Source organism: Amblyomma americanum, chromosome 4 (assembly GCF_052857255.1).
Source record: "Amblyomma americanum isolate KBUSLIRL-KWMA chromosome 4, ASM5285725v1, whole genome shotgun sequence".
Lineage (NCBI taxonomy): Eukaryota > Metazoa > Arthropoda > Arachnida > Ixodida > Ixodidae > Amblyomma > Amblyomma americanum.
The window spans coordinates 187,207,396-187,233,123 of NC_135500.1; the positions used below are offsets into that span (position 1 = coordinate 187,207,396).

The 25,728-nt window shown below is 47.3% G+C and overlaps 1 pseudogene across 1 annotated transcript in view; it reads right to left on the minus strand.

The window, feature by feature from the left end:
• Positions 1-1,743: 1,743 nt before the first annotated feature.
• The window catches only part of LOC144130487 (anoctamin-7-like), a 47,629-nt pseudogene continuing 23,644 nt past the window's right edge, over positions 1,744-25,728 (minus strand). Inside the window, exons 7-18 of the transcript XR_013314110.1 lie at positions 25,637-25,690; positions 24,959-25,053; positions 20,111-20,322; positions 18,484-18,636; positions 18,178-18,214; positions 17,739-17,848; positions 15,289-15,440; positions 13,810-13,972; positions 10,990-11,119; positions 4,699-4,835; positions 4,115-4,195; positions 1,744-2,658 (exon numbers count right to left, since the gene is read on the minus strand). The product of XR_013314110.1 is annotated as an anoctamin-7-like (transcript). The remainder of the gene's footprint in view (positions 2,659-4,114; positions 4,196-4,698; positions 4,836-10,989; positions 11,120-13,809; positions 13,973-15,288; positions 15,441-17,738; positions 17,849-18,177; positions 18,215-18,483; positions 18,637-20,110; positions 20,323-24,958; positions 25,054-25,636; positions 25,691-25,728) is intronic.

Here is a 25,728-nt window from a genome sequence, read left to right on the forward strand (position 1 = left end):
AGGTGCAGCCAGTATATTTGCTTGCAGCCTATGGACGGAACTGATGTCCGACACGCTCTCATGTGAGCTGTTGAACACTAACAAACCTGTCTACATCACTTATCGTTAAATAGAGGCCACCAGGTGGATTTAAAAGGAAGCAGAGGAGCGGGTATTGGGGGATACTGTCACCTCCTAAACTCGAAATTTTATATCAAGAATCACTGTCCTCTAGTTCCTTGACAAAAATAGTTCAGGATAAGCACTATAGGAATCCGCCCCGCACCCCAACTTTTCCCTCCACGAGTCAACCATAAATCTGCACTTTAAGGACACGCTCTCTCTCCAAGTTACTTTGTTCTCATGCGGTCTGATCTTCAAAGAGAGGCCACTGACTTTATAGAGTGTCTCAGATTATGAGGGACCAAAAAATAATTTGTTGTGGTAGCTTCACAAGTGCCATTTCGCTCCTAGTATACTAAGGCAACAATTGGTTGTTTGTAGAAAGACGACGGTGCTAGTAGCACTCATTTAAAGTGACTTCTTTTTGCTTGAGTGGAGGAACAATTTTTTTTTTCTGTTTTGTACTGGGGCATTTCCAGAACTTGGGAGAATTAATGATTGAGGTATAGATAAGCCATTCTTGTTCTGAGAAAAGGTCTTTGGCGTGAAGTGGTTAGGAAAACATAGCATTAAATGGGGTAAGAAGCTCTTGCAAAGGATATTGTAATTAAAATGCTCCTTATTTCTGTACCTGCAGAAAAGAGCCAACATATCTGGGTTTTCGTCACAACATATAAAGTTCATACTGGATCTACTTATGATTTTTAACTCATTATTTGCGCAAGTTATTTAGTTGACTGACTTTCATTCCACCATGACTGCACAAATACCTAGCAGGTTGCCCTTAAAGCATGTATGAGCCAACACAGTATTGTATAAAGACTAAAAATACAAGACAAGAGCTTATTTTGTCTGTTATCTTCACCGTGTCCAACTCTTTACTATCCTGGTTTTCGTTATTGCACAGTCTGAATCGCTGTGAAGGTGATTGCTTTCGTGTTGACTAAATGAAACCATGTGTTTGTGGTGTGACAGTCTCTTGCATCTCTTGCATTACTGCTCAAGTGATAGTGTAGGATGGAAATTGGGCAAGCTATATTGGTGCCTTTTTCTACCATCTTTCAGAAATAGACTGCAGTGAAGCACTTTATCCATACAGGTCAGCTCCAAAGGCATCACGTTCACATCAATTCAGACTGCACAACTTTACCGACCAAATCTGTCTCTTAAACACTAAAGGGGCCCTGCAATGGAAATCAAGCATGCAGTTTTTAATCATTTTTTTCTGCATTGTGTCGGACATAATGATGCCTCAACACCCACTGCGATCGCAGAAATTGTGATATTTAATGTTTAGTATGCAATAACGTCATTGGCCACTACTTTGCGAGTTGATAAGCATCTAGCTTCTACTGCGTTCTTTATACTCGGTAAATGAATCCCAAAATACTTCTTGTGTTTTGCAACTTATGCATAACAATCAAGTTGGAAAAAGAAAGCAGTACAACAAGAAGCGTTGTTGGGTGAGTTGATTCATATCAAATACAGGAAGATAGGTTTTGTTCTCTTGTGAATGTCTCATTTGCGCAACCCAAAAAAAGGAAAGCTAGAACAAAAAACGAAGTGAAGAGACATAAAGCAGCGGGTGCCATTTACCACTTCATATCAAGCTTTCTAGACGTGAAAAGCAGTTGGCCTGCAGCACGGCTGAGAAAGAAAGGGGGGAATAATATGATTCTTTCTGACAAGGGAATATCAGGGCAGATACTGAAGCCCTGCTGCACTCACACCTGATCACTTGTATGTCGCAGCAAGTGGGCTGCCCTGGAGAAGCCAGGCATCGCAAGTAAGCTTCCATTTCATGTATGGAACGGCCTGTACTGGTAGGAAGCCGCCGGTTCAATTTTGTAACTTCTTCAATTTCACGTTCTGGGTTTTAAATTTTGTTCGCACACGCTGATTTGTTATTTTTGCGTCGGCCTCTTCAGCGCATGAGAGACGCTTTTTGGAAGGTAAAAAGAAGTACTGCAGGGCCCCTTTTAAGAAGGTCGCTCAACTGCGTCTGAGTCTACTTTCTGCTCCTCCTCAGTCTTCCGGAAGAATCCGGACAAGCGCGACCTCTGTCTCCTATGAACAGTGTGCGTCCAGAAACACTACTGGCTCGGTAAAAAGCCGGCCGCGTCGGAGCCATACCACACCGCAACGCTGATGGGCGTTGGAACTGACGCCGCCAGCGCTTTGTACTGTTCATGCGTCCATAAGTATGACCGTGCTTCGGCGGCGCCTCTTGATCCCGGAGGCGAACCTTTGGAGCGAGGCCGTGGCGAAGGGTATCCACGCCACAGTTCGGAACGAAGTGCTGTCGCAGCAGTTCCCGGTGGCTGCGACCGGTACCGCTGCTCGATCCTCTTGTCATTCCTCTCGCGTCAGCGACAGCTTGCGTCGCAAGGCCTGCGAGCCTCCCGCCGGGCCTTCGCCGACGCTGGCCACCCCTGCCGCTGCCGCCGCCGTGGTGGCTGCACTGCCCGTCTGGGACGCCGTGGCTCCCGAGCCGCCCAGGAGTCTGTCCTGTAGCGCGGCCACCTTGGACATCATGTGCGACAGTAGTTGTCGCTCCTGCGGACACGTAGTAAAGATTGTGAGTGCGCTGGGTGGCACTTTATATAGGTGAAGGGGTCCGTCATCCGGCAGCGTTTTGCGCGACTCGCGCTTCTTGCCAATATGTGCTCCAAATCTCCGGCGCAGCACACCACGGCGCCCACGCCTCTAACCTTAATTCATAACCCGGAGTTGGGTAACATTGTAAAACCAGTGAAACGTTGCAATCACTTACTCGACAAACGCTGCCTATTTGCTGATCTCTTTGCGGTTAGCTGTGCAGCTGCAGATTTGTAACAATCTGTCTTTGCTCCATTTTGTTTTTGTTTTTTAAGCTAAAGCTTCACTAGACTACCCCGTAACGATTTCGCGGTGCTTGAGGTTTTGACCTTCAAGTGAGCCAGAGATCAAGCCAGGACTAAGCCATGGTATAACTGTGGTGTCCTTCCACGTGCTGCCTCAGACACCTCAAGGTCAAGTCAAGGTCTAAGGTTAAGGTCAAAAGTCAAATACAAAGTCGAGAGATATTAATGAGATTATGACATCAATGATATCGTCAATCTTCAATTTTCTTCGAAAGCAAAGGAAAGGCGCATAACTGGCCCCCTGGGGCAGTGGACAGATGTGCGCTGCATGCGTTGGCATTGACAAAGTTGTGGCTGAAATCATCACGGCGTCAGCGTTCATTGCATTCACTGGCGGGTGGCGTTGACAACGTTTTAGACTCGGATGATTTTGAGGAAAGGAAGGGCGCATAACTGGCGCCCTGGGTCGGTGGACGCCTCAATCGTGCTTTGAGGTATGTGAAGGTGGTGAGAGATATGGGCTGCATGCATTAGCGCTGACACCGTTGTGGCAGACATGCAGCACTGCAGCAATAGGCCGCAGCGTTCATTGGGTGACCAACCTCTCACGATCAACCATTCACTGCCACCTGTCAGGGTCTCAAGGTGGGCGCATTGCCTATACAGTAGGCGGAACAAACACAACGTTACAGAGGCCAAGCCGCATCTAGTTGCCCCGGATACACCACAGCTTTCGCTCTCTAACCAGGTTCAGCAGTAGTTGAACCGCAGCTAATTTTTTGTGTGTGCAAAAGCACTATTAAGCTGGAAAATATCGGTGTGTGGTGAAGCTTGTGAAGTTAGTCACGTGATGCGGGAAATTAAAGGAGACGGTGTTTGGAGTGGGGTCATTATTGACAGTTGCAATGATAAAGACCTTTTGGGTTGAAAGCCTTTATGGTGAAGGCCTTCGAGGTAAATGTCTGTCAAAAGCCTATGGTAAAGGCCTTCCTGGTAAAAACGTTTAGGTCAAAGGCCGTTAGGTCAAGAGATGGTTTCACATTCACAGCACATAAGGACCTTGAGTGCCCGCCTTAATAATCATCTTTTTGCGAGCGGCTTCTTTTGCTACAAGAATTTTCTCAGGTCCTTTTAGCCTATTTTATCCGGCGCTGCACTGCTGCACTCACCTTCATTTTGGCGTTTTTCACTGCTGCTGGAGTGTCTGGAATGGCGAGGGTGAGGATGAACTTCACACCGAACACGAGATGCTGCGTGGATGAAACAAAAATCACGCAGTTGGTCAGGAACAGCTAGATACCTTGCAAACACGTTTCGCCTTTCGCCAAAGCTTCACCTCATTGATTAGAAAACAGTGCTGTGCAGCTTGTGCTGTCCTTAGTGGTGAAGTTGTGATTAGTGGTTTGGAATTTGCTCTCGGGGCCAACTATCAATTAGTACCTGCTCGTCTGCAGATCATTGGAGGCCGAATGAACTTTTAACTGAATTGCAGCAGGAAACGTTGTCATGAGGATGGTAACACAGTGCATTGCCATGACCAGGCACCAATTTCCAACGCAAAAGTTTAAGGGAAACCCATGTAGCCGTGTTTGGCGTCGTATTACATCTATCAGTTGTTGCTCCTGAGAAGTACAGATAGGTTTGCCAAACTAATCATTGCTTCGTAACGCATGTCGCAGCAATCTTAATTAGGAGCGAATCTTTCGTTGGCTAGTTTTAATTCAGATGTTTTCATCATCATTATTATACTTACTTCAAACGCGATCACGAAGATGAAGCGCCTGTAGTCGCTCTTGAGGTTCCTTCCGAACGTGGAGGTGAACGCTATGAGGAACGCGTTGCTGACCACGCCACACACATTGATGAAGCCGAACAGGTGGAACCACATGCCTGCAAAGACGTGATGCACTGTGTGAACACTAGCTGCAAGCTGGCGACACAGCGGCTTCATGACGCCGCGCCAAACGCCAGGGTGTATTGTATATTACGGCAGTGGTGTCAGTAGCTATTGCATGAAAAAGAGAATATTTATGTGTGTTCTTTCCAGTACCAATAATGCTTCTGTTATGGTTGTTTCTCGCCTTTCTGCAAGAACGTCTTCTATTCGTTTTAGAGCGAAAAGCTCTACTCCTCCCATGCTGAGCCTGAAGGTCAACTGGCTCTTAGATTTGACCTCTAACTGGAGGTGCGCCGCATGTGGCTATGGCACATAGGTTCTTTCCTTCCTCCATGCCATGGCGCCATGCCATGGGGCTCGCCGACGCCACAGCTGCGCTATAGTGAACTAGATACGCTGTGCGCTTGGCAGTCGCATCCGCCGCTGCGCTGCTGGCTGCTCGGCCGCTCCTCCTCGCCAGTTGTGGCACGTGATTCGTTTTTAAGGCGAAAGCCTTTAATGGCTCATTGTCCGTCCGTCCGCGAAATGTGTCGCACTATGACGTCATCAGTGGCACAATTGCTGAACCCATATACTCTTAGCAATAACTAACGGGTGATTAGTAATTAGTCATTAATTTGTGATTAGCTGAAATAAAAATAAACAGTTACAAATAAAGTAACAATAAATAACATTTAAAAAATGAACAAATAAAGATACAAAAACTACGATTACAATAAAAATTGGCATCTAAATATATATTTAAAAATGAAAGAAAAATTCAAAATGAAAATAAATATAATGAATAAAAATACAAAAATGAATTAAAAAATTAAAAGAAGCAGCCAAAGTGGGGGCAGAAAGGCTCTCGCGTCGCGCACTTTAGATCGCCCAAGTGCCCCCTGAATTTTTTGCGTTTGGCAGTCACGTCAGTCGCTGCATCGACCGCCGCTCTGGACGCTCGCTCTTGCGCTTGTGGCACGCGATGCATCTCGCGGAAGTCTTGAAACTATTAATAAAGATGAACGAAAGCTAAACCGTGTCTAACCATGCTTAACAGAGTGTCTAACCATGCTTAACAGAGTTTTCGCTCTGTATATCCTGGCTCGGCTGATTGAGCCACAGCCACTTTTTTTTTACTTACTCCCGGCATCCCGCTTGTGCTCCTGCGTTCGGGTGTGTACGCCTGATGTACTACATACCTTTGTTAAATGATACTTCGTCAACGCACTGTTATGGGGGAGAGAGAATTTTGAAATGGTCATGAGGAACATTTACAGTTTGATCGAACCATATAGCTCGGTTCGTACGTGCCCTGGACTATGCTGATGCAACACTGCGCATGCATATAGGCATTAAGGTAATTCTTGAGCAACAAATTGGCCAGCTTGTGTTTCATGCTTTATTGCATTTGCTGCGGGAGGAGAGAATAGTGGGAAGACAAGTCCAGCTTGGGTGTTTCGGTAGCTTATAGGCGACGTAACGGCATCAGCAGTGTCAGTCAGTGAGGGCAAAGCTAGATATGTGCACGCAACTGAAAGTTCTGCCATCCTAGAGCTCGCTGTTGGGTATACAGCAAGGACGCGCCGTTTGGCCCTGAGAGGGTAACGATAGAGGCAAAAACTTTAGGCAGCGCGAATTATAGCTTCAGCTGTCTCTTGCATCTTAAAAACAAAATTCGTTCATAATGTTTTCTGGCAGCAAATTAAAACTGTAATATATCAAAATGTTTCGTCAAGGAACCTTCTTTTTTTAGCGTTCTCTGCCAGCCGCGGACGCCTTATACAATCTAACCACTGGGTCAAGAACTGGCGTTCTAATTCTGTCTCCCTTCATTCAAATCCCGATGAAAATCCAGTGCATCGTCACTGTGACGTAGCCCTTTCACGTGTACCTGAATCGAAAAAAGAACATTCGGTTTTGCGAAGACTTGATCAACAGCAACATATCTCATAAGTGCCCAGTAAGGCGGGGAAGCTCGCGAAACCTCCGTCCATAGGTCGTGCTGCTAAATTCGGTTATTGCTTCTCGGGACCGCGCCAGCAAACAGGCATATTCTCTTTCGCTATCGCGCGTTCGGGTCGATATGAGTTGTCCAGACCCCACCGCACTTGTCTTCGCTGTATGAGTGCCTTCTCATCAGGAAAACGGAAAGTCCGCTGCTGAGATTACCGGCGTTTGTCCTTGTCATTGGGCAGAGGCATCTCTCCTCTTTTTCGACCGCACGGGCATGCAGCGGACGACGTTTTTCTGTGCCAGAGGGCCGTGTCCTTGCCAGCTCTCTGCATCGAACGATTCGGCCGGGTCTGTTGTTGCGATATAACGATGGACTCAGTTCGGATTGCGTACTGTACGAGGACAATTTAGAGACCGTATTAGCTCTCCTGTACATTTCAAAGTAAAAGATGCTCTTAATTTGGTTGAATGCCTTTCCTTCTTTATTGCCTTGCACGCTGGACAACATACAGTTCTATAACTTTTTAGTAATATCACGACACCATCGGCTGGACGGTCGTTCAGTGTTCTGTGCAGGACCTCAGTGGAGGAACGCAGCCACTGGTCTGATCGCGTCGCGAGCAGACGACGCTGCAACAAGCTCTCGGTGCTAGGAGTACGTTTGCGAATATTCGAAAATTTCAAATACCGAATCGAATATCCTCGTGTTCGATTATTCGAACGAATCAAACGGTGTATGTTCAAAATTATTCGCAACGAATCGAATATCCCGTCAAGTTTCTGAATACTTCTCGAATAATTAGCGTAAAGTTCGAATAAGACCTGCCGTATGTTTATTTCATTACCGCGGTGGCTCAGTGGTTATGGCGCTCGGCTGCTGACCCGAAAGACGTGGGTGCGACCCCGGCCGCGGAGCTCGAATTTCGCTGGAGGCAAAACTCTATAGAGGTCCGTGTACCGTACGATGGCAGTGCACGTTAAAGAACCCCTGGTGATCAAAAGCTCCGGAGACCCTCATAGCCTGAGTCGCAATGGGACGTTAAACCCCCATAAACCATTAACCAAACCTATTCCAAAAACAGGGACCATACATGCCGCGTTACCATGTGTTGTCCCGATCAGTATGCACGGGATGGAGGGTTCAGCTAGCTCCACGGTGCGGTCTATTCGCGTGGTGGTGTTCATAATCTTCATACATGGCCTCAGAGATTGGACGACGCGGCAGCAGGGCCAAGGCAGGTTCAGAAAATTCGGCTTTTATGGCTGCGTTTTTATGGAGGAAAAACGCTAAGGCGCCCGTGTGCTGTGCGATGTCAGTGCACGTTAAAGATCTCCAGGTGGTCGAAATTATTCCGGAGCCCTCCACTACGGCACCTCTCTCTTCCTTTCTTCTTTCACTCCCTCCTTTACCCTTTCCTTACGGCGCGGTTCAGGTGTCCAACGATATATGAGACAGATACGGCGCCATTTCCTTTCCCCCCAAAACCAATTATTATTATTATGCCTGACCTCGGAGGCCATGCATCATACGTAAGATCTGGCCCGTCTCATGCACTGGGATGTGGCGCTAATTTATTATCTTCCGTTGTCAACTGCAAAAAGTATTTTTCCTATGTGCATGCCATGATAATTATAAAGTTAATGCACTGGCTTTGTGTTGCGACCCACCAAATGGAGAGCAGTGTCGGGTTTTTTATGTAATAATTGGTTTTTTTGGGAAAGGAAATGGCGCAGTATCGGTCTCATATCGTTGGACACCTGAACCGCGCCGTATGGGAAGGGATAAGTGAGGGAGTGAAAGAAGAAAGGAAGAAATAGGTGCCGTAGTGGAGGGCTCCGGAATAATTTCGACCACCTGGGGATCTTTAAGTGCACTGACATCGCACAGCACACGGGCGCCTTAGCGTTTTTCCTCCATAAAAACGCAGCCGCTAACAGATACAGCTATAACTGCGATAGCAGTTGCGAATATTCGCGTAAGTAGCGAATATTCGTCAAAATATTCGATTCGGTTCTCTCACTATTCTATTCGTATTCGATTCGGTTCTCTCACTACTCGATTCGATCCTCTCAATATTCGATGCGTATTCGATTCGGTTTTCAACCAAACTATTTGTTTTCGATTCGGTAACAAAGCTACGCTACCCGTATTCGATTCGGTTTGGAAAAATTGCTATTCGCACGCCCCCTACTCTGTGCGCATGCATGTACTGTCTTCCGTTTCTCCACTACAGCCCTGCATGGGGCGCTCAAAGAACGGCCGTCTGGTCGACGCTGCCGTGATATTACTGAAAGAAAGCTGGTGGCTGCACTGTTGAAAGAGAAATAATGGCATGCGTCAGTTCGTTGTTTTTGAAACGTCTTTGTCCTTCCAAACCCGAACTCGCGTTGTTAAAGACTTCCTCATTGCCTTATTGCAAGGTACTCAAAGAAAGCGGCAGTTTTCGGCCTTAGAATTTGATCGGGACTTAATCCCGCCTTTGTGAGCGTTCCTTGCGCACTGAAGGCATTCTGTGCAGTCAGGATCAAGTGGGGATCCTGCTGTGACCATCAAACCAATGTACGTGCGCCCGCCGCCTGCGTATTTGCCCGCGCACCGGTCGTCGTGCCAGCCCAAGGTATGAGCGCGGTCTGGCAAGGCAAACAATGACTTTCTGTGGAGAGACGCTCGTCAAATCGATACCTTTCTTATCGGTGGTGCCGCGGGCTTTGTCTCGGTGGCGCTCCAAAAGTCGTTACGGCGCGCTGCCGGGATCTAGACAGGCACGCGAGCCATTCGAAATGCCGTATCTATGGCAACAGATTAAGCCACGTCCTCGTGCATCTGCGTGAGAGCCTAGTAACATGGAAGCCTATTCTTGCGGCCATATTTATTGCTTTTCGTGTAGTTGTTTTGGCGCAATGTGAAATATATCGGCCGGAAGAGCGTAGATGCGCCAAGTACTGTAACCCGTTTCCACGCAGTTGACCGTCTCTTGACGCAATCCAAACCAAATACAACTCGAGGCGTTTTTTTTTTTCGTGTGCGCTGCTAAAATTAACGCCTTAGATGATAGGAGGTTCACAATTTCCTCGATGTGGCGTTTTGTGATTGATTGCAGGAGCTTATGAACGATCCTAATTACACGCCAGTGCGCCCTGCCGTATATGTTGAGAGCTGTCAGCACATATACATTTTCGTGAACAGTACTGCAACACACAAAGAGCAGAAGGATCCTTCAGTTGCGTGCTCGGTCAGAATTAGCGCCGCTGCGTGCTGGGCAAAGAGCAAAGAAGACAGGAAGAATGGGTTTGCAAGCAGCTCAGAGTGTATCGACAGAGTGGCTGAGAAGAAAACTTTTGCGAATCCGTGATTGAAACCCTCAAGATCATCGCTGGGAAAGTCGTGAATTAAAAATGGAATTTTTTCTCGCCACTCTGGTGTCGATTGGCGATGACGTCGACACCACGTGGGTTTGCTTTCTTTCATTTGCCATGTTTAATTTTTCTTTTTTGCCTCTCTTTCGCCATAAAATTGCCCTCGAGGACAACATCCGTCTAATTATTGTTTTCTGTAAAAATTGGTTATCTGACTCTTTGTGGCTTTGTTGACGTTTGTCCCGCAGCCAACGACGCATCTTTCGGCGAGAAAATTGTATTTAAAAATATTCCCGCCTGCGGATGCAAACTAGTGACGTCCTTAGCGAAAAATGCGGGTTGAAGTGACTGGAGGTGTAGCGTAGCCTCCGGGATCCGCGACATAAAAATCTGTGTCAACGCATTGAGAACACTTGCAAAATCGGCCGGTTGATGGCGACACCTGTATTTAGTTTTTACTTTTTAAAAATCTTTTCTAGCTTATTACTGGGGAGAGTAGTCTCTTTGTGATTAGATCGCGGTTTACCAATGCAGGCCGAATTCTGTTTCTTCTCAGTGTCCCTCTAATATTCAGGAGCGCAATTCTTTCTTTTCTATTTTATGCAGCAAAAACAAAAGCCTTCGCTGACGCCACCGTACTTTAATTATGGAAACGGGCAGTGGTGGCAATTTCCCACTCTTTTATGACGTGTAAATTCGTTTTGAGCAAAACTAAGTTCTTTGTTATTAGCAAGTGGTAATCCGCACCGACCTGGGCTATCTTTAGTTTTGCCGTCGGAGTCTCTTAAAACCGTCCAGGCGTTGCTGTGTCCAAGGCAGCGCCACAATGAGCTCCACGCATGACAACCCACTCACCAATGTCATCATCCCTGAAGGGCACCGGCCTTCGGTTGAGCCAGAGAAGCCTGTTGCCGTCGATCCGGAGATCGAACATATTGTACAGCAGCGCCAGGAGCGGCGCCAGCGGGAATGAAGCCGCGAACAGCTGCCGTAAAACATCAAAAACAGATAAGTGTCAGTCTTGAATGTTGGCCTGCTGTCATGAGATGCATGCATGGTAATGTGACGGCACCTTCTTTGGCTGCGTTTTGATTACTACCGTTACGACGCAGATTGGATAGGATCGGATATCTGGAGCTAACTCTCTGACACCGAACTTTTTATGACAACAGCAAAAAAAAAAAGAGCATACGATACAAAGAGCAGAAACCGTAATCAGAGGCCCCCTCGGATCTAAGTTACTTTGGGCGTTGGCCAGTCCTCTGCGCCAGCCAGACGCGATAACCTACTATAACGAAAAATAACCAGTGATAACCAACGGTGCCAAGGCACCACCAGATCAGTGACTGACCTTTTATGCGAGAAGCTTTGAGCATACTGCAATGAATACTGCAATATTTTTCAAGAAAAAGATTGGTCCTCCGGTCGAAATGTCGAGTCAAATAAAAATGTTTCCTTTAGCGTCGCGTGTACTTCGCATACGCATAGGTTCAGTTCAATTCGTTTCAATTCAGTTCGGTATTTCTTCCAGAAATCTTCCAGAAATAATGCACCCTGGAAAGGTCAAGGGCTAAAAGCTGCCTCCACGGCGCTCGACTAGGCCCATGACCCTCTGTACAAGGCAGTCGGGGTTTTATATGAATAGGTATTGCTGATATTAATTGGCATCAAGTATGGGAACAACAGTAATTATGCATTAGCGCAAGTACACTGAATTTTTTAAAAATAAACAACATTTGCTGTAGATTTGAGCAGACACTGCTGTGTTGTGCATTTCCCTGTGAACATAGTCACCGCATTTTTTATGAGCGTTGTTCCTGGCAATGTTTCTTTTCTTTGACGAGGTTGCCACAATAGCTTCCGCACAGGAGTCTATTTTCCCTTGTTTCGCGCTAAGCCCACGGGATACTTCTCTGTTCGAGTCGGTAATCAGAGCCGAGTTCCTTGCTTTCTTCCTTCCTTTTTATTTATTTCTTGGCGTTGATCGCAATTGATCGTCCGAGTCGAGTGCGCGCTGCGTAGTCGCCAGTTATTCGCTCGCTGACCGCCCCTTCCCTTCTTCGCTGAACTTTACTCGAACAGCGAGTGAAGTCGTATCCGGCCTCCTCCTCCTTTGTTGCGCCGCGTACGCGGGCACGCGACTCGCGGCGGTTGCACAGCGCGAAGGGGCGTCTCCCCGTGCGGAGGCCATCGCGCGGTCGAAGCGAACGCGTCGGTTGCTGTCGCCATGACGATCCATGGCCTCCCATTGATTGGCCGCTGCCTAGAAGCGCTTCTTTCACTCGAGTACGGCGAACAGCATGTTGCGCGAAGCGAGCGCCGCTAATGCCAACACATGCGGTATACGGCTGTCCCCACCCCCTTTCCCTTAGTCTCCTTTCCCACCAGCCACTGCTCCCATTTGAACTAAATCTGGCTTTCTCGTGCCAAAGGCAAAGATATGGCTTCGGGCACACGCTGGTCAAGGTCTCATAAGCATTAGCAGCACCGACGGCGGACGACTCTCCCGCTCCCTTTTCCCCGCCTAATGACGAAACGAAGCATTTGTGCAAGCTATAAATAAACTATGCTTTTTAAAGTGTTCTCCTCGTAATTCTCCGCTTGCTGTAGTTTTTGCTTGTGCAAATCTATACTTTTTCGTCGTAGTCGATTACCTTAATTGATTCATTGCTGCTCGTTGCCCTTCGTAGGTATTGTACAGTCGTCCTATACTATTAGCCGGAAAGCGGAAGACGCGATACTCGCCGTCTTATGTAAGAGATATAGGCTGTCAAAAAACAAAAACGCACCTGTGTCTGAGGGAGAAAGGCGCGCGCTGGCGTCAAAGCGGAGGACTCGAGCTTCGATCGCGGGAGGCACGGAAAAGCGCCTGTACCGTGTCTCTGCGTTGAGACAGGCGCGTTAAGCTGAAGAGCATTGCCAAAAGTACACTTGAGACCTCAAGATAGTCTCCTAATCTTAGTCTGTGCATTCCACTGTATTAGAAGTGGTTTGACGAGAGAAAAATGGAAGAATAAACCCGTCCACCTCTCCCCGTCCTCACCCTTGGAACCCTCACAAGCCTTACGGCTATACACCCTGACTCCTGAGTGTCTAGTGGAAAGCAAATATAATCAAATAAGAGGAATACAGATAGATGAATCTATAAATACGTAAATCACTAAAGGGAGGAAACCAGCCGTACATGAGTCTTTTTAACCGGACGCATGTCAAACTAATTATGTCCAGTTGGAATCCGCCTTTTTCACAAGGGGTGGCGCCCTCTGAGTAGTGGCGAAGATTTATCTGCTACTGGTTGAAAACAAACGCACGTGGGAGACGCAGGCGCGATCTGGTTCCATGAAGAGACAGCTGCGCCAGCGAAGTGGAAAGTTTGTGCTTGACAGCTGCCGCCATCTGTTGCACGAGCCTGCCACTAATATTAATTGCGCATGTACAATAGGAGCTGGCGGAGAGGAGGCGCCTTTGCGCCGAACGGACTTTGGAAATAGGCGGGTTGGGATAAAGAGGAAAACCTAATGAGGGAAAAAAAAACTATACACAAAAGTATCCACGTCAAGGCCATAAACGGTCCCTTGCGCTTGTGGAGTTCAAATGTTTGAGCAGCAGTCGAATGGCTTCGTGCTCCGTCGAGCGGTGAGGCCGTGGTCCTTCACGCAACGGAGGTGCCCTCACCATGAGGTAGCCGTACTGGATGATCTTCTCGGCGAACTCGTCCCTGCGGAACTCCGGGTCGTCCTGCTTGTAGAGCTCGCGCAGCAGAAAGTGCTGGTCGGAGACCTTCTCGTCCGCCACCCTGTACATGATGCCCCACTTGCGGAGCACCTTCTTCATCAGCCTGCAGGGGTGGCAAATGACAAGGATCAGGGCTAGCGTGGTGTCCAGGACAGTTGTGCAGAATTCGGTGCGAATTGCTGGCACAGACGACCCGCCTCTTTCTCTCTTCTCTACCTTGTGTCACCAAATCTACAACGGAAACAAAACGTCCCGTTCATTTCAAATCCGAACGTTACTATTCCCCTGTGGTTTCTTTCGTCGCTGACATTTTTAGCTTATTGTCCATGTAGACCCTTGACGGGGTTCGCATCCACTCAGTAGTCTGCATGATGTCCTGTGAAAATATGTGGAATGTAGAACAGTCGGTTAATGTGCTTTACAAAAAGGTCGGGAACTTCAGCAATGTGTCAACGGGGCTTATTGTGAAGTTACGACTGCATTAAGTGTTCTTGCTGATATTGTACGTTGCGTGGGTATAAAAACTATACAATTTGAGTATGCGGTATTGATATCGAACGTACAACTTCTCAGCAATACAGGCTAGCCCTGGTAATCACCGTATCCAAGTGACGGACGTCTATCGCTTAACGGACGTGCGGAAAGAAAATCAAGCTTTGTTTTGTGCTCTAAATTATCAGCATCCCATAGTGTTCGGGTGTGCAAGTTACATTATTATTAGAATGTCTGGTCTGCAAGTCATCTCTGTAACCTCCTTAAATGCTAGTTTCCTGAACACACTCACGTGTGGACGGAATTTCATGTACTTATGCACATGGCTATAGTATGTGTGCTGGCGGTCTTTAATTCTTGCAGCACTTATTAGTGTAAGTGCAATGACTGAGCTCAAGGCTTATAGTATTTAAGTAGGCGCACATGAGCTGCTGTGCTAGGCAAAGACAAGAAGATTTTTTTCACGGAAGTGACAGTGAGATGCCTGATCATTGATGCTGAAAAGTTCGCTGTTAAGAGATCGGGACAAATATGTACGTTTCAAGAAGCGTATAGGGTTGGTCAAGTTGGTCAGACTCGCTAAAGGGAATAATGGCGCGGCATCAAGTGACGAGGACACCGGGAGGGCACGTACACTCACAAGCGCCAACGCTTGTGCGTGTATGTGCTCTTCTGGTGTCGTCGTCGCTTGATGCTGCGCCATTATTCCCTTTAGCGTGTACGTTTCGTTTGAATGAAAGCCAAGTTCTTAGCTGAAACGTCTGCGTCACACTGGAACTGTAAGCCTTGCTTTTCTTCTCTATTTTGCCAACTTTTTTTTTTATCGTTCCAGAAAGCGAACGCGTTTGCGCATTCAATAGCTTGTGATGTGCAAGGGTGTGGACATAGCTCACAGAGAGGCGCGGGGCATCACGCGCTCATGCTTACGGCCAGATGACGTCGTAGCAGAACTTGGGAAAGGGCTTGACGATCATGAGGATGAGCAGTTGCAGGGAGAGCAGGGACATGCACGTGTCCCGACCCGGGTGGCCACATCGGTCTCTGAACTGATCGCCCAGTCCGAAGAGCCCGGACCGGCCCTGCGCGAGGAGCGGGAAGGAGAAGAAGAAATAATTGGAGGGGACACTTCAGCTCCGCCTTAAGGAGCTGATGCGATAGCGTTAGCGAGTTAATGCCCATATATGCGGAATTGGTCATTCTCAACTTTACATTCATAGATGCCTGGTAGTCCTCACACCACTCCTTCAACAATGGTGCAGCGGTTAAGGGATGCGCCACTGTTTTGCGATGGCAGGTGCTGCCACCGGTGGGCCTTGTGAGAACCAGATTGCTCTTCCCAAGGAACCTCTCGCCATCAACCATTTATTTAACAGCCACCTGCCACGGGGGTGTGTTTACTCGCAATCCGGTGGTCAGGTTGTGATGACGCCACATGGTCGCGTGACCTAGGTGACCCACCTAGGTTGCTTCTCCGAGAGGTGGCCACCTGGGCGACCCTACACCACCTTATTTTTCGCTCACAACACGGACGCCGACACCAGATTTTCTGCGTAACGGGACCTTTAATGTTCTCGCGTTAAAATCTGATATGCGGTTTGTCGGCTCCCACCTGCTACAAACACAAATCGAAAAAGGGAAGGGATAGACATCTAGCGAGAGTCGTAAAGGTTGCGTCCGAACTAGGAGTTCAGCCGCAGACGCCTTTCCTGGCCTTCAGAGACAAGTTGATTCAAAAGATTGGTGGCAGCATGTTGATTGCTATGCGTTTGTTTGCGGAGTCCGCACGTTCTCTTTTTGTTTGGAATTATTCGGCGCTAGTTGTGTGGTATAAGTGAGAAAGTCGACCATTATGATAATAATAATTGGTTTTTTGGGAAAGGAACTGGCGCAGTATCTGTCTCATATATCTTTGGACACCTGAACCGTGCCGCAAGGGAAGGGATAAAGGAGGGAGGGAAAGAAGAAAGGAAGAATAGGTGCCGTAGTGGAGGGCTCCGGAATAATTTCGACCACCTGGGGATCTTTAACGTGCACTGACATCGCACAGGACACGGGCGCCTTGGCGTTTTTCCTCCATAAAAACGCAGCCGCCGCGGTCGGGTTCGAACCCGGGAACTCCGGATCAGTAGTCGAGCGCCCTAACCATTATGCGCCGTTAACGCCACTGCGGTGAAACATACGTAGCGTCGTGCTGTGCTCTGACCTGTCCGACACTCCACTTCCTTCCTTTCCTGCCTTTCACTTGACATTCGCTACTAGCACCATAGAGCTACTACTAACAATGTGCGCCGCTTGTTGATGAAGGTAAGAAATGAAAAAGGCTCAAGGCGTGAAAGGATGTACTGTGCGTTTCCGCTACTGGACCTAATCCCCAAAACCACCCAAACCTACATGTTTGTTTTGCTGGGTTGTTGCGACTTCTTTTGCGCACTGCGGGAAAACACACACAAACACACGCGCACACATGCACGCACGCGGCACACACACATATGAAGTGGAATAAAGATGAGTTCGTACGTTAAAACATTTTCATTTTATACCGTTTGGCATTAATCGTAACTGTAATTCGTACGTTAAAACATTTTCATTTTATACCATTTGGCATTAATCGTAACTGTAATTAAGCTGCTTGTAATGATGTGCACTTCCCTGAACTCACTATTTTATTCGCTCTTGTCATCGTGAACACTGTCACATTGCTCGCTGAGAATTCCGTATGTACAGTTTAAGCGCATACCATCTAATTGTGTGTGCACGTGCTCTCAGACCCGTTACTTACTCTGTTCTCTTACACTAATTGTCGCGTTGTCAAGCTCATTAAGAGACGATTTTGTTTAGTGTATAACTATGTTCGGACTACAGTACACGCAAGTGTTCCAACGAGCGCGGTCCATACATACCAACAGCTGAACCTCGTTATAATGAAGTTGAAGGGGTCAGGTGATTACTTCGTTATATAGCCGTAGCTTCGTAATAGCCGAGCGTGTTGATCGAGCTTCCAAGGGGAATTGTCATTCCTTCGTTATATCCAATATTTCGTCACAACGAGGCTCGACTGTGGTAACCGCGACCCGTGATGTTAGTTGTTAGAGAGGCTACAAGGCTATGCGTGGTAATGTGGATTTATCTAGTGCAGTACAAGAACGCTGTGACGTCATGCGAGATGCGCCGATATGTCTAGTCTTCGAGTCGTCCGCGCTGAGCGTAATATTTATTTTCTTTGCCACGCGGTGACCGGCGGGCCGTGTTCTGACTCTGTTCGCGATAAGTACATTGTACTGGGATTGATGCAGACCGATCGCTCTTGCAGCTAATTACGTGACATCTGTGCGGTTGCTGACTTCATCCCTACAATGGGGCGCTTCCCAATGGCTTACCTCCCTGAAGAAGGCAGTGTAGAAAAGTGAAGCGTACGTGTTGGTGAATTGGAAGGCGAAAAGCTTGATTACTAATGCGTCATTGTACATACTTCTTGTTCTGTGGTTTTCTGAAAAAAAAAGAAATGACGCTGTAATTCATCCCGCGAAAGCGCTGTTTCCGCTCACTTTATAGATAACTGCGAAAAAGCTGCGTTATTTCGTCGCTGAATGCTCCGGCGAATGATGTTTTTGTTATTCATTGAACCTTGCTGTGCTCCTGCTACTCATTGTTGAAGATACTGCTTATACAGTAAAATTACCGTGTTCTAGTTTTTTTTTAACGGCTATAGCATGAAAATACAGCTCGCGACGCACGTTCAACCTGTCAGGACAGAGAGGTCGAATGCACAATAATGCGTTTGATGACTCGCGCCATATATCGAGAATGTATACTTACCCCAATCTGTCAGCTGGACTGCAGCATATGAATATATCTAGAGAAATAAAAAAACAACTGTGACCAAAAATAATCTTTCGAAACAGCCATGCAATTCGTTATCACACTGAAGGCAAAGTTGTGGTTATGAACATACCCAATGCGTTTCATAATCTGTGATTGTTAGCATATACTAACTTGTACAGTCGCAACCACGTTTCTCTCCCTGACGCTAACAATAATGGTAAGAAAAAAGAACTGCCAGCCTTTCAGAGTTCTACACAGGTCATTTCGTGCGGGGAAGGCATTTGCCTGTGGCCGTCGTACCTTTCCCAGAACCATGATGGATATTGTGTTGAGCACCGGTGCTACAACGGAGCCGTGTACAACTTCGCAGGTTGTCTCCGAGTTGCAGTAGGCATTGTACATGTACACTTGATACAAGGTGACAGCAAGCACGCTGATGAGTACTACGATGGACTGGAAGAGAAATAAAGAAAGAATAAACGAAGCAACAACTTGATAATATGTAATCTTCCGGGCCTTCATTTGGGCTCGCGTAATTATAGCGTTAGTACCAGGCCTTCATTTGTGCTCGCTTAATTATAGCGTTAGTACCATTAACTTTTCTTTCTTTTAACTACAAATCTTTTTGGGAAGTGGGGTTAATTTAAAGAAACGGAAATGGGAGCACGAAAAGGAAGGAGAAAGGAAAGATTGAGACGACTGCACAATGTAATGCGCAATTGTTCACGCGTTGGAAGCTAAGAGTAAAAAATTGTCTAATATGATAAAAATAAGAGAATAGGATAGATTTCTATTGTTTAAATTGGGTGCGCGAAGAGGTTTTTTCATATAAAGCTGCAGACGCGATTACAAGAAAAAAAGATGATGCTAATATACGCACGAGCCTCGTTTCTGTTTGTCAATAAAGTCCTCGATTTTTTTTTTAACAAACCTACCTAAAGACCTAGCTAGGGGCTTTATTTGTCACATTCTCTCTCCAACCTTGGCTTTCTCTCCATCTCGCGTGCTAGCAGGCTCACGCCTGCCGCCAGATGGCATCTAAAGATTTCGTAACTAGCTCAGAGATCATTAACAACTCTTAATCCCCCGAAAACGCCATGGACTCCGGAACTACGACGTCCTTACGTGATACTAACTGAAAAATGTTATCAACCGACTCCACGCGACCATAAACATCGGGCAGGCGCCGCATTTCATAGTGACTGTTTTCCTCTTTGTTCCTATTTGCCACTGGTCAGCCCGGACAAATAGCTAGTGCTGAACAGCCAATGGCAAACGGCTATGCTAACTAGAAGCCTTGACGTCAAAGGCAGCAGCGACCAATGGTGAAAGGTCAGATAAAATGATCTGGAAACCAACCACCTCAAAATACAGCCCCTGATTATGTTCTCTGGTCAGTGCCGTCGAACATTCATACGTCAAGCTTTACGCTTTACAGCGAGAGTTATTTTATGGAGCCCTTCCACACGTAGCCTGTGACGTGCCGGAGCACATCTAATATGACGTCATCGCCAAGCACCGAAGAGCAGTATATGCGGGAGCAAGGGCCGACCGTAGATGGCGCGACGCTCAGCTTGACGTCACAGCGCGCATTTCTGCAAGTACTACGGCCGATTCGCAGCAAAACGAAGAAGACTGGGCTCGCCGCCGCCGCGCTTCTTAATCACATTCTTAGGATTAATGCGCAAAGCCGCTAAGCTTAGCTATGTCAATTTTTTTTCTTCTGCGCATTGCACGAATCTGCGCACATGATACCGTTTACTGATACTTATATTTAAGTGCGAAAAGCTGTGTGCTTATATATATCTACTAGGTGACCGATGGGACGATGTGTGCTGTCCTGGTGGCTGCTGTCCGCGACGTTGAGACACCAGTCGGCCCGTTTTTTCGTGCACCAGTGCATAGGCGCCCGGTGTGGCCGACGTACCATCATGACGAAGAATCCCACCGAGCAGCAGTACTTGGCGATGCGGTGCGACATGGGGTAGTGCCAACTGAGCTCGCCCGTGATGGGGTCCCGCACGGCCACGGTGCCGTAGTACTGCGGCATCTCGGGCTCCTCGACCGAGAAGTGGTCCACGTTCCAGCGATGCGCCAGGGACGCCTGGCGCCGCTTCCAGATCTCCAGGAACACCGTGCCTGCGGGATCACCCGGCCATCTCATACCCAACAATTCTGGACAAAAGCATTTTTCAACGGGAACAACGGGAACAGTAGATATATCCGCAGATGTCCCGTCGACAGGCTTGCAATTTTTTTTTGCCATTCAAGTTTTCTTCTAACGTCAAAAACGTTCCCCATTGACTTTCGATGGCAGCCTTAAGTGCTCGATGCGAGCGATTGAAACACTTTAAAAGAAAGAGCTTGCCACACATCGGAAGAATGAACCATTACCTTCAATTTTTTTTTCCGTAACATTACCTTACAATTTTCCAATTTCCAGAATTTTTGTCCAAGAATGTTGGACATATTAGTTTAGTGGTAACTTCCTGCGCTTCTTGAAAAACACTCCTAAGGACGGCAATGGTGTGGGGTTCTCGCTGCACACTTTAGTGTCTTGGGAACCCAAATTACTGCGGCGAGGCTTTGGGCTCTAATCTGTGTCGCTGACATCTGCACTGGAACGTCCGCAATAGGTAGGGAACTGGTACCTGGCGACATCATGTACCCATGCACGCGTGTATTAGCCATGTCCGGAAGAAAATGGAATCCTAATGGAAGACCCGAGCGCTCCATCCCATCAAGTCCCCTTGGCGAATACATCACACCGATTTTTTGTCGCACGCAAACTAATGGCGTTGAGTTTGGTGGTTTTTCAAGATCCGCCTGCAGTTATTGCATTCGTGTACACTCTCAGCAGAAAGGAGTAAAAAGTAAGCAAGCTGGCCTCTAGTGCAGCCCTAGGGTGTGACCTATATGGAGAAGGGTGTGCGCTAGAGGGCAGCTTACTTCCTTATTATTTCCACATAGGTGTATGCGGGTTTAGAATCTAGTATGTTCTCCCAGATGTTGAACGCTGAATTTTCTGTGCGTTGAGTAGCTCTGTGCCACGAAGGAGTTGATGGTTCATGATATTTGTCGTAAGGTTATACAAGCTGGCCTGCCAGGTACCAGTGCGCAAAGAAGTGCTGCCCAGTGCATGGCATGTAACGCTTAGAGTCCACTGCTCACAGGACCTTATCATCACCTTCTTCACTACGCTTTTCTCTGTGTTCATCCACATCCCGAGAAAATGCTATTTCGGCTGACTTCCACCCATCCATTTACGAAAAAGTTCTTCTATTGTCGTACAGTAGCTTTAGTTCCTCTGCCATTTTGATAACTAATGAACACATTGTCTGTACTTGGTCAAACGTTTTTAGGGGAATCTCCCAAGGTGGCGTAGATTTGTAATAAGAGAGTAGTTACTCATTGGCGTCCACCCGAGCGCAGGCATACGGCTATAAAAGAAAGCTAAACAGCTTTCTCAGAAATTTCGTAGTTAAAGAAAAATTCGTCCTGGTCCGGGCTTCGAACCCGGGACCACCGCTACACCGAAGCAGTCGCTCTACCAACTGAGCTAACCGGGTCGGCAAGCCGCCTATGGTAGGGCGAGAGCGAATTGATCAGTTACTCGAAGTGGGAACAGTTTTAGTCAAATGTTTTTAGGGGATTCGCCCAAGGTGGAGTAGATTTGTAATAAGAGAGTAATTACTCATTGACATCCACCCGAGCGCAGCCACACGGCTGCAAAGGAAAGCTTGTGCATAATGTCTTAGTACGCGCTCATTCCAGAAGTGGAGAGAACACAGGTTCTAAGCTAAGCAAAAATAAAAGCGCATTTTCGAGCCACAGCGAAAATTAAAATTATGCAACTGACCCTGTGCAAAACGTACACGTAGACCTGAATTTCGACCACATTTTATACATTTGAAGCCTCGGAAACTTTTCCATCTATGTAGAACGGCCACGAAAAAAAAAAAAAGGCGGCTGATAGCTCCATAGCATCCACTGTTTATAGTAAGCACTGCTGCATGCATGAACCAAACGTCATTAAGCCATTCGTACTAAGCAAGAAAAAAAAATACTGACAGCGAATAAACTGACTGAATGCATCTGGCGGGATGCCATGTCCGTGACCTCCTAGCTTTCTCTGCCCTGTACCATGTTCCCTAACACAGGGTGCGTCCGAAACTGGCGTCGTAACAAACTTCGTACAGATCCTGTTTTGGGCAGGCATGGCTCGCGAACGATGGAAGGCCACTCGGCTGCACACATTCATTTTACGGGGACCTCCTGGATAGCAAGCAGATCTATGCGACCGCTTTGGGAACTGCGTCCTTGAAAGCAATGTCAGAATGGCCGCATGATGTCCTTTCGCCCTATTTATGGCTTCGGCGCCGAGCAGATTTCGCGACGCTCTGGACATGGCTTCATTTCGCGAAGTATCGATCGCAAACAATCGCAGCCGAGGACTATCATCCGCCGTTTACTGTCTTCACCCTTTCGGTCTCTAGTAACGGCGAGAGCTGTGCTAGGGGTTTCTGCTGCACTGTAAACAATGGCGCTCTCGTATGACTTGACCGAAAACGCTCACCTTCTCCTGCTTGCCATTGAAAACACTACCGAGGTGTGTTGCAAGTGGGTGTTGTAGAGCATATACCCTGCTCGCTAGTAGGATCCAGACTGGCCGGGCAGCTGCGGGCCTTAGTGTGGGTGCTTCCCTATTTGGTTGGCATATTATGTGGAGTTTTTAATTTTTTCTTTAATTAGAAGTCCATTCAATTAAAACTCGTTTTGACTATTTTCTACGCCATAATGCATTATCTGGTGTTCGCACTTCAGATAATATGTCCTGTGCAGTAAAGTGATCAATGAAGTCCATTTCTCGGCCACGTTGGTCTTGGAAGTAGACCCTGTACGCATTGTGACATACCCCCGCAGTCACAAATGCATGGAATCCGACTTTAGCGAAGAAATTTAGTTTAATTACATCGAGAACGCATTGCTTGATATTTTATTAACACTGTAATTTACACCCTCAGAATTAAGGTCCGTATATTTATTTCAGGCTGCATGCAAGAACAGCCATGCATTTAAGTTTCTTTTTTCCTAACCTTCGTTTCATAAACTTTTGCCAGTTGCTGCACGTAGCTATGTGACCCAAGTTAGTCTACATTGGGTGAGCTTATCGAAAAGCGGGGTGTTTTAGAGCTACAGCCGCAACTACTTCTCCGCGCAGAATGGCTGAAGGACTTAGAGTTTCCTTAGGCGCGGAAAACCTTCCCTTTGGATTTCAGCCAGTTGGGGCTTTATTGTCAGAACAATCATACAATAACAAAAAAAAAGAGAGAGTCACTCGGAACTTCGAAGTGCAAGCGCTGAAGAACGATGTCGAAGCAGATAGAACGTTGCGCGGCACATTCACGGTGCCACCTCGGCCAAGCGATGAGCATGCATGGAGGTTCCTGTACGCTTCGGGGGTTCCTTGTGTGCGGAATGCGCACGAATATCGGTTCTATAAATATTTTAGTCTAGCAAAGTGGACTGAATGTAATCTGGTTTTCCTTGACTTTTGTCTTTGCTGCTGAGGCATTATTTCACTTATTTTTCCCTTTATTAATGCATGAAAATGGTGTGTGTGTGTGTGGGGGGGGGGGGGGGGGGTTGTAAATTGATTTTGGCGCTTAGTTTTACTTCGCAAAACCGAAGTCGTAGACGCTATAAATCGAATGGCTGACTAATGGGAAATCATAATTTGTTCGCAAAATCGGGATTCATTTGTAAGCGTAACCCGGACGAGCCGTAATGCCATCGGAGTCTGGTGATTCGAGAATCCTTCGAAATAGGCGACGCTTCGGATTTGCGGCACAGGACCAGTCCACTTGAAAAGCAAGCCGTTTTTGTAGAAGACCTTCGCACACAACGGCGCCATCAGGTCGACAGCCCGCACTTTCAGCAACGCGAATTCACGGTGTCCCAGCATTTGCGTGAAAACTTACGCCAATACGATTTCTCACGGGCGCCCTCAGAGGGCGTCATAATCGACATCGATCTTTCTCGCCAAATGAAGGGCGCGCACGCTGGAGCAAGACCAACACGTAGAGATTTCTAGGAAAAACATACGAGAATGGCGGATTTTGAGTGCTTTTAACGTCGACGCGCATTGCTTGCTGTCGTGAGCTCGCACCGAATACACCGCGCGCACAACCTTCACTTATCACGTACATGTACTGCGTGCCGTGTAAGAGTAAGAAATTCCGCCGTACTGTGCACTTTTTAAATGACACACCCGGTCAAATGACCTCGAGGACACGGCCGTGGTCCGCGCCTCACTCAACGGCGCGTCTGCGTAAGTACAAAAACCGCAGTCGAGGTCACCGACCTGCAGTCGATTTCTAACAGTAAACTGCTTCCTGAGCCAAACATAAGTGTAAGCCGATGTACAGCAATACCCTCTTGCAACTTGTTCATCTTAAAAGCATTTAGTGATTTGAAAGCAGCTGTTACTGGCACCACACCCTCGCTGTGAGGTTTGCTTTTTTTTTTGACGCGATTTGTGTAATTACATGCCGGCTAGCACGTCTGGTAAACACCCGGCCTGCCGAGCGGAGTTGTTTGCGACAGGTTCAGAACAGAGAAAGTGGCTTTCCCTGGCACTTTCCGGGCGGCGTTGTTTGGCACTCAGCGAGCCCAATGGGAACCGGTCGATGCACGACATCGGTAATGGCCTTGGCACCCAGCGGAACTGGACGCAGGTGGGGAAAACAATAAAGCCTCAGGGGGCGCTACTCACCCCAGAGACAGACCGTGAAAGCGAAGAAGGGGGTGAGGAAGGTGTCCCCAGCGGCCTTGATGACATCCACAGTGTAGATGATTGCGTTCACATCTCTGTGTGGGAAACGAGAAATTCAGTGCCGGCGCGTTAACCCTAGGTCCTTGCACTTTACGCGATTTTTTCTCGTGTCTGCGACACGACTCGTCACTTAGAAGTGTGGGGAAGTTGCACTACGCTGCGTTGCACTAATGCACGCAGAGAATTCGATTATTCGTGCCATCTGCAATGCGCGTGCAAAGTTACTAGCTGCGGTTGTTGTTGAAGTAAACACTTTCTGTGCTTAGTGCTCAGTGTTTGCAATTTGTTATGGAAACAGGCAGTCAGCTCATTTCTGTTCCCTTTGAATCTCTCATAAGGGGTAAGAAACAGTAGACTGGCTAAGAACACTGCTGCGTAGTGCGTAGTTCTGCAGCTGTGCTAAATTTCATGAGTCGAGCAATGTGGACAATTTAGGCGTTCCAGACTACTTCTTTAATATGGTGAGAACTATAATAAAACAGTAGCAAAAAAAGAAAGGGCAGCTTTCTTACTGTTTTTTTTTAGTCAACGTGCAGAAGCGCTGAAACATCTACACAATGCTGGGATTCGATGTTTTGAGATAAGCAAATTACGAGAAAGCGTTAATTGCGGACTCACGTGTAGTTTGCAGCGTTGGTGTCGTTCTTAAGCAGGTCCTTGTCGCTGGTCACTCTGCAGACAAAACAAAGAAAACGTATGCGCAAATATGT